Source organism: Triticum urartu, chromosome 4A (assembly GCF_056163025.1).
Source record: "Triticum urartu cultivar PI428250 chromosome 4A, HENAU_Tu73, whole genome shotgun sequence".
Classification (NCBI taxonomy): domain Eukaryota; kingdom Viridiplantae; phylum Streptophyta; class Magnoliopsida; order Poales; family Poaceae; genus Triticum; species Triticum urartu.
Window position 1 is genome coordinate 354,948,111 of NC_141876.1, and position 15,102 is coordinate 354,963,212.

Consider the following 15,102-nt stretch of genomic DNA (forward strand, 5'->3'; position numbering starts at 1 on the left):
AGGTTAGCCCACACGTCGTTCCCTGCGGGGCTTGTTCGACATGAGAGGAACATGGTGGATACACCGGCGTGCTCGATTTGTGGAGCCGAGGAGGATACTTGGCGTCACTCCCTGCTGAGCTACCGCATGGTCAGATGCGTATGGGCCTTGGGTGATGAGGAGCTTCTGGAACATGTGATATCAAACCAGAACACTGACGCACGGCTGTGGTTGTTTGAAACAACAAGCCAGCGGGATTTAACACGTGTTCTAGTGACAATGTGGGCAATTTGGTGGGCTCGACGAAAAGCAATCCATGAGAATGAGTTTCAAAGCCCACTGTTGACTATGAGCTTCATCAGGCGGTTCTTGGAGGAGCTGGACATCGTGGAAGCTCAAAAGACGCGATCGTTTTCAGCGCATGCGGCACCGAGACCACGTGCATGGCTACCGCCAGAGGGAGAAGCTTTGAAGCTTAACTGTGATGGCGCCATATCAACGTTGGGCGAGAAGGGAGTGGCTGCCATGGTATGCCGAGATAAAACAGGGAAGTTTCTTGGAGCATCAGCACTAGTTTTTGAGGGCTTGATCGACCCGGCGAGCTTGGAGGCACACGCGTGCAGTGAGGCCCTTTCCCTTGCCCGTGATTTGAATTTGCAGGAGCTGGTGATTGCATCAGATTTTTTAGAAGTGGTCTCCAACATAAAGCAACAAGCATCACCAGTGTATGCGTCGATTCTGTAGGACATACACATTATCATGAACCTCTTTACTTCAGTTTTCTTTCGCTTTGACCATAGAGAAAATAATTTCGAGGCCCACTCGGTTGCAAAAGGAGCTGCGTCTCTGCCGGTGGGCCGCCATGTGTGGCTAGGGATCCTTCCTGAAATTGCGTGTACTCCGGATGTGATGAACTTTAAATAAAATCCCTAGTTACCCTCAAAAAATTTTAGAAATAAGAAAAGTAAACTATCGGATAGTTCGGTGCATACGTGTACATAATGAATTAGAATGTGAGTGAGTTAGACTAACCCATGTCAAAACTAAGTACATGATGGTCCAATGTTTTGGTGCATACGTGGGCAAGGAAATGAACCTATTGGTCCAAAGAACAATGGAAGGTGAGATAGAAAATCAATATAAAAATATTGATTTTTGGAAATTAAATAACAACATAGGAAATGGGATCAGATGAAACACCAAACAACTTTTAAAATCCGAAAAATTCAAAAAGTAAGATAGACACAAAAAACTTAATTTAAAATACTATGAATGACAAAATGTCTCAAGATATTATGGAATTATTTTCCACTTGTGATATGCTAAATAATTCCAAACTCGTTTGAATCAATTTGAGCAAACTCAAAACAAATACATAATATAAAATTACGTTGCAACATCCCTTGGCTTACAAAAAAATTGAACTCCCAAAAAATCAGGATGTTACAACTCTACCCCCCTTACAAGGAATCTTGACCCCGAGATTCAGAGCTAAGAGAAAAGATTTGGAAACTCCTCCCTGAGGTCATCTTCTCGCTCCCAAGTTGCTTCCTTCTCGGTGTGATTGCTCCACTGCACCTTGCAAAGTTTGATCATCTTTTTCTCCTAGTTGTACACAACTGCTCATCAAGAATCTTGATAGGATATTCTTCATATGTCAAATCATCCTTGACCTCAATGTTGTCCAGTGAAGTCTTTTGCACCTCTTCCTCGGGTTTCTTAAAACATATATTTAACTGTGACACATGAAACACATTGTGTACATTTGACAACTTATGTAGGAGTGCCAACTGATAGGCCACCACTCCACGTCGACCTGTAATCCCAAATGGACCAATGTATCGGGGCGCTAGCTTACCCTTGATTCCAAATCGATGCATTCCACATAGTGGAGATACCTTCAGGTACACATCATCTACAATCTTGAATGATATGTCATGGCGACGCTTATCCGAATAAGCCTTCTGTCTAGACTGGACCGCCTTCAACCTTTCTCGAATCATTTTCACTTGCTTGTCCGCCTCTTCCAATGTGTCAGGACCAAACACCTGATTTTCTCCTACTTCATGCTAGTTAAGAGGTGTATGACACTTCTATCCATATAGAGCCTCAAATGGAGCCATCTTTATACTTGCTTGATAACTGTTGTTATAAGAAAACTTAGCATAAGGAAGACTCTTATCCCAATTACGCTGATATGTCAAAGCACAAGCTCGAAGCATGTCTTCAAGAATTTGGTTTACCTACTCAGTCTATCCATCAATCTGTGGGTGATATGTTGTAGTGAAATCCAACTGAGTTCCCAGAACCTCATGTATTTTCTTCGAGAACCTTGACGTAAATTGAGTACCTCAGTCTGACACTATCCTCTTAGCAACTCCATGTGCACAAATGATTCTTGCCATATATAACTCTGTGAGCTTCTCTCCACCATACAGTCTTTACTGGAATGAAGTGAGCTGACTTTGTCAATCTGTCCACTATGACCCAAATAGAATCAAATCCAGAAGATGTCCTTGGAAGGCCTGTGATAAAATCCATTCCAATCTTCCCATTTCCACACTGGAACCTTAAGTGGTTGCATTAGTCCTGCGGGTTTCTGATGCTCTGCCTTGACCCTTCGACATAGATCACACTGTGAAACATACTCGGTAATTTCTCACTTCATACTAGACCACCAGAAGCTACCCCGAAGATCATTATACATCTTTGTACTTACAGGGTGTATCGAGTATGCTGACTCATGAGCTTCCTTCATGACCGTTTCCTTGATCTCCTTTTGGCCTGGCACCAACAAACAGTCTTGAAACCATATGCTTCCACTCTCATCTTCTCTATAGTCGGGTGCTTCACCCAATTTGATTTTCTCACGAGTCTCTACAATGCTCGTGTCATCTTTCTACGCTTCTCACACTTGATCTTGGAGAGTAAATTTAACTTCTAACATTTCTCCATTTTTTGCAAGGCTCACATATAGTTTCATCTTTCGAATTTCCTCATAAAGTTCTGGCGCTTTCATCTGTCTGACGCTTCTCACCAGTGCATCAACTACAACATTGGCTTTACCAGGATGGTAATTAATGTTGAGGTTGTATTCCTTGATTAAGTCTAACCACCTTCTTTGTCTAAGATTCAGATCAGGTTGTGTGAAAATGTACTTCAAACTCTTATGATCTAAATATATTTCGCACCAATTTCTAATAAGGTAATGCCTCCAAGTTTTCAAGGCATCCACTACAGCAGCTAATTCCAAATCATGTGTGGGATAGTTAGCCTTTATGAGGGCGTAACTATCTCGATGAATAAGCTACAACCCTTCCTTGTGGCATAAGCACTCATCCCAAACCTTGTTGAGAAGCATCAAAATAAAACTCAAAATCTTGCTGAATATCTGGCAATACCAATACCGGACCTATTGCCAACCTCCTCTTGAGTTCTTGGAAACTTGCTTCACAAGCTTCAGACCACTCGAAATTTTTATCCTTCTTTAACAACTAAGTCATTGGTCTTTCTATTCGGGAAAAATCTTCTATGAACCGATTGTAATACCCAGCTAGTCAAAGGAAACTACATATCTCTGACACATTCTTGGGTTGCTTCCAACCGAGTACTGCTTCCACTTTTGTTGGATCCATGGTAACTCCTTCGGCTGAGATGACATGTCCTAGAAAGTCCACTTGTTTCAACCAGAATTCACACTTGCTAAATTTGGCATAGAGTTCATGAGTCCTTAGCCTCTCGAAAACCACTCGAAGGTGTTTCTCATGCTCTTCTTCACTCTAGGAATAGATTAGAACATCATTGTCAGTGCAACAAACCCTGGGTATATTGCCCAGACTATGCATAGGCACAGGAATAAGATCGAAGCACCAGACCAAGCCAGAGAAGCAAGACAACGCCACAAGAAAGGCCTCCCTTGCCGGGTGATACGTCTCCAACGTATCTACTTTTCCTAATGCTTTTTCTCTTATTTTGGACTCTAATTTGCATGATTTGAATGAAACTAACCCCAGACTGATGATGTTTTGAGCAGAACTACCATGGTGTTGTTATTGTGCAGGAATAAAAGTTCTCAGAGTGGAATGAAACTTTGCGAGGATTTTTTGTACAATAAATAAGAATTTCTGGAGCCAAGATCCATCGAAGGGGGCACCTGGGTGGGCACAACCCACCAAGGCAGGCCCCTTCCTGGCGCGCCCAGGTGGGTTGTCCCCACCTGGTGGCCCTGCAGACCCTGAAACCGTCGCTATAAAATCCTATTTTTCCAGAAAAAACAGGGAGAAAGAATTATCACGATCCACGAGACGGAGCCGCTGTCACCTCCTGTTCTTCATCGGGAGGCCAGATCTGGAGTCCGTTTGGGGCTCCGGAGAGGGGGGTCTTCGTTCTTCATCATCATCAACCCTTCTCCATCGCCAATTCCATGATGCTCCCCACCGGGAGTGAGTAATTCCTTCGTAGGCTCGCTGGTCGGTGAGGAGTTGGATGAGATTCATCATGCAATCGAGTTAGTTTTGTTAGGGCCTGATCCCTAATATCCACTATGTTCTAAGATTGATGTTGCTATGACTTTGCCATGCTTAATGCTTGTCACTTTGGGCTCGGGTGCCATGATTTCAGATCTGAACCGTTTATGTTATCACCATTATATCCATGTTCTAGATCCGATGTTGCAAATTATAGTCACCTACTACGTGTTATGATCCGGCCACCCCGGAGTTACAATAGTCGGGACCATTCCCAGTGATGACCGTAGTTTGAGGAGTTCATGTATTCACTATGTGTTAATGCTTTGTTCTGGTACTCTATTAAAAGGAGGCCTTAATATCCCTTAGTTTCCAATAGGACCCCTCTGCCACGGGAGGGTAGGACAAAAGATGCCATGCAAGTTCTTTCCATAAGCATGTATGACTATTTACGGAATACATGCCTACATTATAATGATGAACTGGGGCTAGTGCCGTATCGCCCTAGGTTATAACTATCTCATGATGAGTATCATCCAACAAGTAACCGATCCAATGCCTACAAATTTATCTTATATTGCTCTTGCTAGGTTACTACTACTATCATTAATATTGCACTTGCTACAAAATTACTGCTATCATTGTTACCATTACCATTGCTACTACCAGTACTATCAAAACTATCATATTACTTTGCTACTGATCACGTTGCTGTAGATAATTAATCTCCAGGTGTGGTTGAATTGACAACTCAGCTGCTAATACCTTCAAATATTCTTTGGCTCCCCTTGTGTCAAATCTATAAATTTGGGTTGAATACTCTACCCTCGAAAACTGTTGCGATCCCCTATACTTGTGGGTTATCAAGACCTTTCTCTAGCACTGTTGCCGGGGAGCATAGCTATATTATTGAGTCACTTGGGATTATTATCAATTTATCACTATGAAGAATCTTAAGGATGCTAAGACTAAGATTTATCCCTCTAAGACAAGGGGAGGTAAGGAACTGCCATCCAGTTCTGCTTTAGATTCACCTTCTGTTATAAGTAAACTTGCAACACCACCACATGCTATCAATTCTGATATGTCACAAGTTATTGATGATGCTACTTATGCTCTGGATAATGCTTATGATGATGCTAGTACCTTGCTTGATAATGATGATGTGCCACTTGGTGATTTTCTTGATGAACAAATTGCTAAAGTAATACAACATGATGTTGTTGAATCTGATGATGAGCTTGAAAACGAAACTCCTAAAAAACATGCTAGAACTATCCTTCCTAGATATGAATTGCCTCAGGTACCGGAAGGTTATGTTATGAATGACGAGACAAGTTGAGATATTCTTATGCAAGTATAAGGAAAAATCTTTGGATGCTAGAATGAAATATGATCCTAAGTTTTCTACTTCACCTATCTTTATTGATGATAAGGATTATGAATTCTCTGTCGACCCAGAGTTAAATACTTTGGTTGAATCTGATCCTTTCCATGGTTATGAAACTGAAACTGTTGTGGCACATCTTACTAAGTTGAATGACATATCCACCTTTTTTACTCATGATGAGAAAACTCGCTATTACTTTATTCTCAAATTATTTCCTTTCTCTTTAAAGGGTGATGTTAAAGCTTGGTACAATACTCTTGCTCCTGGTTGTGTGCGTAGTCCCCAGGATATGATTTATTACTTCTCTAAAAAATATTTCCCTGCTCATAAGAAACAAGTTGCCTTGCAGGAAACATTTAACTTTGTGCAAACCAAACAAGAGAGTCTCCCACAAGCTTGGGGAGGCTTTGCCAGTTACTTAATGCTTTGCGTAATCATCCTCTTAAGAAAAATGAAATGCTTGATATTTTCTATAATGGACTAACCGATGCTTCTAGGGATTTCCTAGATAGTTGTGTTGGTTGTGTTTTGTGGGAACAAACTGTTGGGAAAGCTGAATTATTGAATAACATATTGAAAAATTATGATGATTGGACTCTTCCTGAATAACCAGTTAAACCCACTCCAAAGAAGAGGGGTATATTATATCTCAGTCCTGAAGATATACAAGAAGCAAAGAAATCTATGAAGGAAAAAGGTATTAAAGCTGAGGATGTCAAAATTTTACCTCCTATTGAAGAAATACATGGGCTTAATACACCACCACTGCCTAAGGTGGTAGAGGTAAATTCTCTAATGAAGTTCAATGATAATGACAATCCTCACAATATGCAGCCTAGCCAATGTCTTTGTGAGTTTGAAAACTATATTAGAAAACAAGATCACTTCAATGCAAATGTTATGAAACAATTGAAATATAATTCTAATATGATTGCTCGCTTGAGTGACTTGTTATATAGAATCTCAAATGATGTTAGAGGTGTTGGAAAACATGCTTCTATGGTTCAAATCCAGTTAGAACAAGTTGCTAAATCTCAAAGAGAATTGCTTGATGATATGAATAATAATATACATGACTTTGTTGTTAGAGTTGCAACTAGAGGAGGTAAAATGACTAAGGAACCACTTTATCCTGAGGGACACCCAAAAAGAATATAACAAGATTCACAAAGAGTTAACACTTATGCACCTAGTCCTTTTAGAAAGAAAAAGAAGAAGAAAAATGATAGGACTTTCCATGCTTCTAGTGAACCTGAAATAGAAAAACCTCTTGATAATGATAATGAAACTTCTATCTCTGATGCTAAAAATCAGTCTGGTAATGAACATTCACCTAGTGATAATGAAAAAGATAATGCTGATGTTCATGAAGACTCTCAACCTAATAATGAAAAAGAACAAGACAATGATGTTGAGATAGAATCACATGTTGATCTTGATAACCTACAACCTAAGAATAAAAGGTATGATAAAAATGACTTTGTGGCTAGAAAGCACGGTAAAGAAAGAGAACCGTGGGTTCAAAAACCAATGCCTTTTCCACCTAAGTCAACTAAAAATAAATATGATGAAGAATTTGAACGTTTTGTTGAAATGCTGAGGCCAGTCTTTTTGCGTACTCGCTTGACTGATATCTTAAAAATGCCTCCTTATGCAAAGTATATGAAAGACATCATCACTAATAAGAGAAAAATACCGGAAGCTAAAATATCCACTATGCTTGCTAATTATACTTCTAAGGACGGAGTACCTAAAAAACTTGGAGATCCGGGAATACCAACTATACCTTGCTCCATCAAACAGAATTATGTGAAAACTGCCTTATGTGATTTAGGAGATGGTGTTAGTGTTAGTGTTAGGCGTTTCTCTTTATATAAAAGACTTGATTTGAATAAACTCACACTTACTGAAATATCTTTGCAAATGGCTGATAAATCAACTTCCATACCTATCGGTATCTGTGAGGATGTGCCTGTTGTCGTTGCTAATGTTACTATTTGACTGACTTTGTTATACTTGAGATGCCTGAGGACGACAACATGTCGATTATCCTTGGTAGACCCTTCTTGAATACTGCAGGGGCTGTTATTGATTTCAATAAAAAAGGTCACTTTTCATATCAATGGTAATGAGCATACGGTGCACTTTCCAAAGAAACAATTCCAAGTGAATGGTATTAATGTTAATGAAAAATCTCCGGCAATCACTATTGGAAGTTTTAAAATACCTCTACCTACTATTGAAAAGAAATATGAAATGCTTATTGTTGGGGACATTCATATCCCTGTTGAGGTAACTTAGTGGTTTACGAAAGTTCTTCGGTTTCATGCTAATCGAAAGTGGTTGTTAATAAGACTTGATCAACCTTATTAATGGATCATTTTTGAGAGGTATGAAGTTGATGAATTTAGTAAGCACTACCTTCTGTCCCTACCTTTTGTTTTCCGTTTTTATTAGTTAAATAAAATAAAATGCCATGTTTTGTCTGTCTTCTGAATTTCCCGTGCAATAAAAAATGACCCAAAAATAAAAGTTCTCATAATGCTTTGAAAATTTAATTTGATCTTTTTCTGAATATTTAAGATTTTCTGGTGCAAATAATATCAGAGGGCGGTGCACCAGGTGGGCACAACCCACCTGGGCGCGCCAAGACCCCCGGGCGTGCCCTAGTGGGTTGTGGTCCCCACGTGGGCCCCCTCACTTATCTCTTTACACCACTTCATCACCTACCTCTAGAAAAAATTCTCCATTGCTCTCTCTCCCGTGTTCTTGCTCTCAAACCAGCGGATTTCGATCTCTTTGCTCGAAGCTCCATTTACGAAATTGTTTCGGGGGATTGTTGCTTGGTATGTGACTCCATCGTTTGTCTAATTAGTTTTTGTTTTAGTGGTTTATATTTTGAATAATTAGCTACTCTTGGTGCTGCTGTAGAAGAGATTGCATGTGAATTCTTAGAGTTCTAAGTAGTTTGAATGCTTGCTATGGCCTATATGTATCCCTATGAGTAGTTGCCATCAATCTTATAAAGTTTTGTTGATAAATTTTTGTCACTAAATTTTTTTCAGAAAATTGTACGCGAACATGATGTACCTATTTGGAAGGAGTTCTTCGAGGAAGAGATCCTCGGGGGCATCTTCTAGTGACAACTCCGCTCATCTGTCTTATGTCGAACCAAGTGAAAGTTCCATTCAAGATACAGTCACCAAAAATATGCTTATGGCCTTGCGATGATTATACGATGCGTGTGGGCATTAAGGAGGAATTTGAGCAATATGTTCACAATGCCGGTCTTGGTCCCTACATTTCATATAAGTGCGAGCAATGCCACACTCTCACTGAATCATTTGTCAAATGATTTAAATTCCATCCCCGTGAGTCTAGGGTGTCATTTAAGCTTTATGAAAATCCATTTACCATCTCACTAGAGAGTTTTGCTCACCACTGCAAACTCCCATTATGGGGTTCGCTTGACGAACCGCCAAGGGCTGAGAACCAATCATTCTTGACTAGTCTTTGCTATGGTGAGACGAGGGGAGTGACATAAGGTAGAATAAAGATCATTCATTTTCCTGCAATTCTGTAATTTACACTATTTAGCAGGAAATGTATAGTAGGCAAGCAAGACTGTAGTACGCTTTGTGCTCTATACTTGAGCCTCATACGTACCGCTCTCACCAATGAAAGGAGTTATAATCTTGCAGCGATTGTTGCACGCATACTGCAGCATAACGCCAATAGTGGTTGTTTCTATGGTGGAATTTATGCCACGCATTTAGCACGAGGGCTGGGTGTTTCACCTTTGCCCTTTGACCCTATCCTACCCATGCATTATTTAGACTTTGATGCTTTAAAAAGTCATAAGATCCTCAAACGAAAAAATCATAACTTCACTTACAATCTGTTGTTTAACCAAACATCTGTTGTGCACACATATTTGCCTGTGCCTGCTCTTTTTGACTATCACAGCAAAGGAAGATATTTTGTTCTTGAGAGTGAGGCCCGAGCTCAGAACGCGGTAGTGGACGCTGCACGGCAGGCCGAGGCATCCGCACCGAGAGCCTCCGTGAGCTACCACGCCGACTACTATCCAGATTACTGATAAATTACCAAATTAGGCCAAAAGCCTAAGCTTGGGGGAGTACGTGTTTCTCATTCATGTCCACTTATTTCATCTATTGTTGTTCACACTTTTTCATTGTATCATCCATGCTTAGTTTTATTTTCTCGCTTTCTTCTTGTGTGTTTGAAAAACTTTAGAAAAACCAAAAAACAAAAAAATAGTTGTAGTTAGTTTAGTTTCTATGCATGCTTAGCTGTAATATTAAAAAGAAAACCCAAAAAGATTTCCTTGTTCTTCTTTTGCTTGTTGGGAGCTTTCCCGTGTAAATAGTTTTTCTCGTTTTTGCTTTTCCCTTTTATTTGCTTGTTCAAGAAAACCAAAAGCTCCAAAAATATTTCAGTATGTTTCTCTGATTTTCTTTTCTTTTTATTTGAGTCTTACCGAGGAGAAGACCACGATGAAAATGTTGAGTGGCTCTCATATGAATAACTGTTGATCTAATGTTTGCAGATTCTGGCCTAGTCCACGACACTCTTGCACTATTATTATTTTCATATCATTTCATCGTGCAAGTGAAAGGCAATAATGACGATATTCGATGAACTGGTCGTGGCAGAGAGAAATGGGTATGAACTCGACTTGTTCTGTTTGTGTAAATATGTTTAAACTAGTATCCATGATTCAGCCCATTGTGATTAAACATGTTTGCAATGACAATTAGATATTATAGTTTCTCATACCATGCATAAGTAGCTAGGAGTGGATAATGATTTATCTTGGATATCAACATTGTGTTAAAATGATTGTGATGTAGTATGATGATATGGTATCCTCCTCTGAATGTTTGAGTGGCTTGACTTGGCACATGTTCATGCATCTAGTCAAGTCAAAACCAACATAGCCTCTATGATATTTATGTTCATGGTGTTCATATCCTACTCATGCTAGTGTCCAATGTTACTTATGCATAATGCATGTTCATGACCATTGTTGCTCTCTAGCTGGCCGCTTCTCAATCTATTTGCTAGCCTTCGCCTGTACTAAGTGGGAATTCTACTTGTACATCAAAAACGTTGAACCCAAAGTTATTCCAGATGAGTCCACCATACCTACATATATGCGGTATTACCCTGTCGTCCTAAGTAAATTTGCATGTGCCACCTCTAAAAACTTCTAATAAATATCCTTTTTGTGTGCCTGGATCGTTCATGGAACGACAGGAGGTGGTCGATATCTTCCATGCTAAGCGGGTTATTCTTAGGTCGAGTGTTTATTCACTCGCCATCGCACGAGAAAAGGGTGGTAATAGGGATGCCCAGTTCCAAACTACAAACATAAAAAGCTTACAAATAATCAAACAAAAACTCCCAATGGAGTCAAAACCTTTACTTTTATCGCTTGGGAACCGCCACTAGCGTGCTTAGTATGGAAGATATTGATAACTGATAGTCGTGAAGTAAATGAGAAGGGTGCATGTCACAAAATATCATTTACCTCCGTTTTAAAAACTTGAGCTCTAGCACCTCTGCAAATTATTGCTTCCCTCTATGAAGGGACTATCTATTTACTTTTATGTTGTGTCATCACCTTCTAAAACAAGCGCCAGAACTTGAGAGCACTGTTGTCATGACTTATGCATTGTGTATAGCTAATGTTGGGCGCATCATGACTGGATCTTTTCTACCATGAATTACAATTTTTAGTCGCTGCTTGAACTTTGGAGGTGGTCTGCATTTATGTTTTGCCGTCTCAGAAAGGGCTAGCGATATACCACTATTGTCATATTACATCATGGTTGTTTTGACAACGTGTTGCCGTTTGAGATATTTTATTATTGCTCGCTAGCTGATTATGTCATTGATATGAGTTAATATAATCTTTAAGAGTTATTGTCGGCATGGTTAGTTATAATGTTGGCTGAAAACCTGGGTGCTGTTTAAGCTTATTTATGCAAACAAGAGCAAAAGAGTTCGTAAAAGTTTTTTCTTTTTCACTTTCAGTTTATCAAGTGAATTGCTTGAGGACAAGCAAAGGTTTAAGATTGAGGGAGTTGATACGTCTCCAATGTATCTACTTTTCCTAATGCTTATCCATTTGTTTTGGACTCTAATTTGCATGATTTGAATGAAACTAACCCCAGACTGACGCTGTTTTCAACAGAACTACCATGGTGTTGTTTTTGTGTAGAAATAAAAGTTCTCGGAATGGAACGAAACTTTGCGAGGAATTTTTATATAGTAAATAAGAATTTCTGGAGCCAAGATCCACCGGAGGGGGGGCACCTGGGTGGGCAAAACCCACCAAGGTGCCCCCCTCCTGGCGCACCAAGGTGGGTTGTCCCCACCTAGTGGCCCCACTGACCTTGAAACCAACGCTATAAAATCCTATTTTTCCTAAAAAAATCAGGGAGAAAGAATTATCGCGATCCACGAGAAGGAGCCACCGTCACCTCCTGTTCTGCATCGAGAGGCCAGATCTAGAGTCTGTTTGGGGCTTCGGAGAGGGGGATCTTTGTTCTTCGTCATCACCAACCCTTCTCCATCGCTAATTCGATGATGCCCCCAACCGACAGTGAGTAATTCCTTCACAAGGTCGCTGGTCGGTGAGGATTTGGATGATATTCATCATGTAATCGAGTTAGTTTTGTTAGGGCCTGATCCCTAGAATCCACTATGTTCTAAGATTGATGTTGCTCTAACTTTGCCATGCTTAAAGCTTGTCACTTTGGGCCCGGGTGCCATGATTTCAGATCTGAACCGTTTATGTTATCACCATTATATCCATGTCCTATATCTATCTTGCAAGTTATAGTCACCTACTACGTGTTATGATCCGGCTACCCCAGAGTGACAATAGTCGGGACAACTCCCGGTGATGATCGTAGTTTGAGGAGTTCATGTATTCACTATGTGTTAATGCTTTGCTCCGGTACTCTATTAAAAGGAGGCCTTAATATCCTTTAGTTTCCAATAGGACCCCGCTGCCACGGGTGGGTAGGACAAAAGATGTCATGCAAGTTCTTTCCTCAAGCACGTATGACTATTTACGAAATACATGCCTACATTATATTGATGAACTGGAGCTAGTGTCGTATCGCCCTAGGTTATAACTGTCTCATGATGAATATCATCCAACAAGTCACTGATCCAATGCCTATGAATTTATCTTATATTGTTCTTGCTAAGTTACTACTGCTATCGTTACTATTGCACTTGCTACAAAATTACTGCTATCACTGTTACTGTTACCATTGCTACTATCACTACTATCAAAACTATCATATTACTTTGCTACTGATCACATTGTTGCGGATAATTAATCTCCAGGTGTGGTTGAATTGACAACTCAGCTGCTAATACCTTCAAATATTCCCCCATGTGTCGAATCTATAAATTTGGGTTGAATACTCTACCCTCGAAAACTGTTGTGATCCCCTATACTTGTGGGTTATCACCGGCAGGCGAGCCCAGCAAGGGGCGAGACCACACTTAGAAGCAGATAGCCAAGGCGTCCTGGAAGAGCCTGTCGGGGCTCACAGAGTCAAGACCACCTCACCAACCACTCCACCACGACTCATGTCGTCGATCAGTGAGGTGTCAAGCCGCAAGATGATTAGGTGGAAGTCATTTGCCACATGGCAGCCTCTCCCTTTAGGAAAACCCACAGACGACTCCCGTCCTGCAATGTATCAAGCGAGCAGGCGCGGAGATGGCAAGATAGCCCAGCAAGCCTTGCCGGGCAACCAACGATGTGACATTGAGCGGTGCATTTAATGTGCCTTGTTAGCCCGCAGAGTTAGGTATGATAGCACTGTTTGCTATCTTATCAGTGTGTAATGACTACTTTGCCATTGTGGTAACCCCTTGATTTAGAAAACAAGGCCCATGGCAACTATAGAAAGGTTTAGAAGGTTGGATAACTCACACCCCCATACACGCGTAGTCACCATTGCCCTGAGGCAACCCTTGCCGGGCGAGTGTACTATTCTTCACCACCACCTTTCCACCATCAGTCCACCAAAGCAGGAGTATGGTTTTACGCCTCACGACGGCCCGAACCTGGGTAAAACTGCCTGTGTGATCTCTGTCGTGCCGCCCCACACTCGTTTGCTCTTTGTGCAACACGACGTCCCCCTGCTGAACCAGCAAGGGGACTCATGGTCCCATAGGTGGCCATGGTTTCCTGTGACATCTTCGGTGCGCCAGGTAGGGGGATCGCCTGCGTGAACCTGAAGGCGTGTGCAGTGCGCCGACTTCATCACCTTCTTCACCTTCGATGACGCCATCAAGCATGGCACACAAGAAGAAACCCGGTCCTTCAGCTCACCCATCCACCTCGAAGGCTCCGCCGCCCATGGCCTTTAACTCTGCAGGGGGTTCGGAGGCACACAAGGAAGCAGACGCTACTGGGGATGTGGTCCGAGCAGGCGGCACCGTCACCACCTCCCCCGCAGCCGATGCAGGAGCAGGAGGCACCGGAGGAGAGCAGCATCAGCAACACCCCGACAGCCATGCTCCCCAAGGTATGGGCAAAGGGGTTACTCCGTCTGTCTCCCTTTCCCCTTTCGACGGGCACAGCCGCAGCAATGGCACTCGGACCAGGGCGAATCACCGTCCGCTGGTCGCTCCCACCATGGGTGCGGTCGCAGCGCGTGCAACTCCCCCGGAACGGGTCGGCCAAGTGATAACCCACAAGTATAGGGGATCAAGTGTAGCCTCTTTCGATAAGTAAGAGTGTCGAACCCAACGAGGAGCTAAAGGTAGAACAAATATTCCCTCAAGTTCTATCGACCACCGATACAATTCTAGCACGCTTAACATTCTCCTTACCTAGAACAAGTATGAAACTAGAAGTACTTTGTAGGTGTTGTAGGCTAGGTTTGCAAGATAATAAAGATAATATAAATAAAATCTAGGGGCTGTTTAGATAAAGACATAACTAAATTAGTTTCAGTAGAGAGCTTTTTGTCACGAGAAAGATATTTGTCCCTAGACAATCGATAACTAGACCGGTAATCATTATTGCAATTTTATTTGAGGGAGAGGCATAAGCTAATATACTTTCTCTTCTTGGATCATGTGCACTTATGATTGGAACTCTAGCAAGCATCCGCAACTACTAAAGATTATTAAGGTAAAACTCAACCATAGCATTATAAGGCATCAAGTCCTCTTTACTCCCATACGCAAACAACCTACTTACTCGGG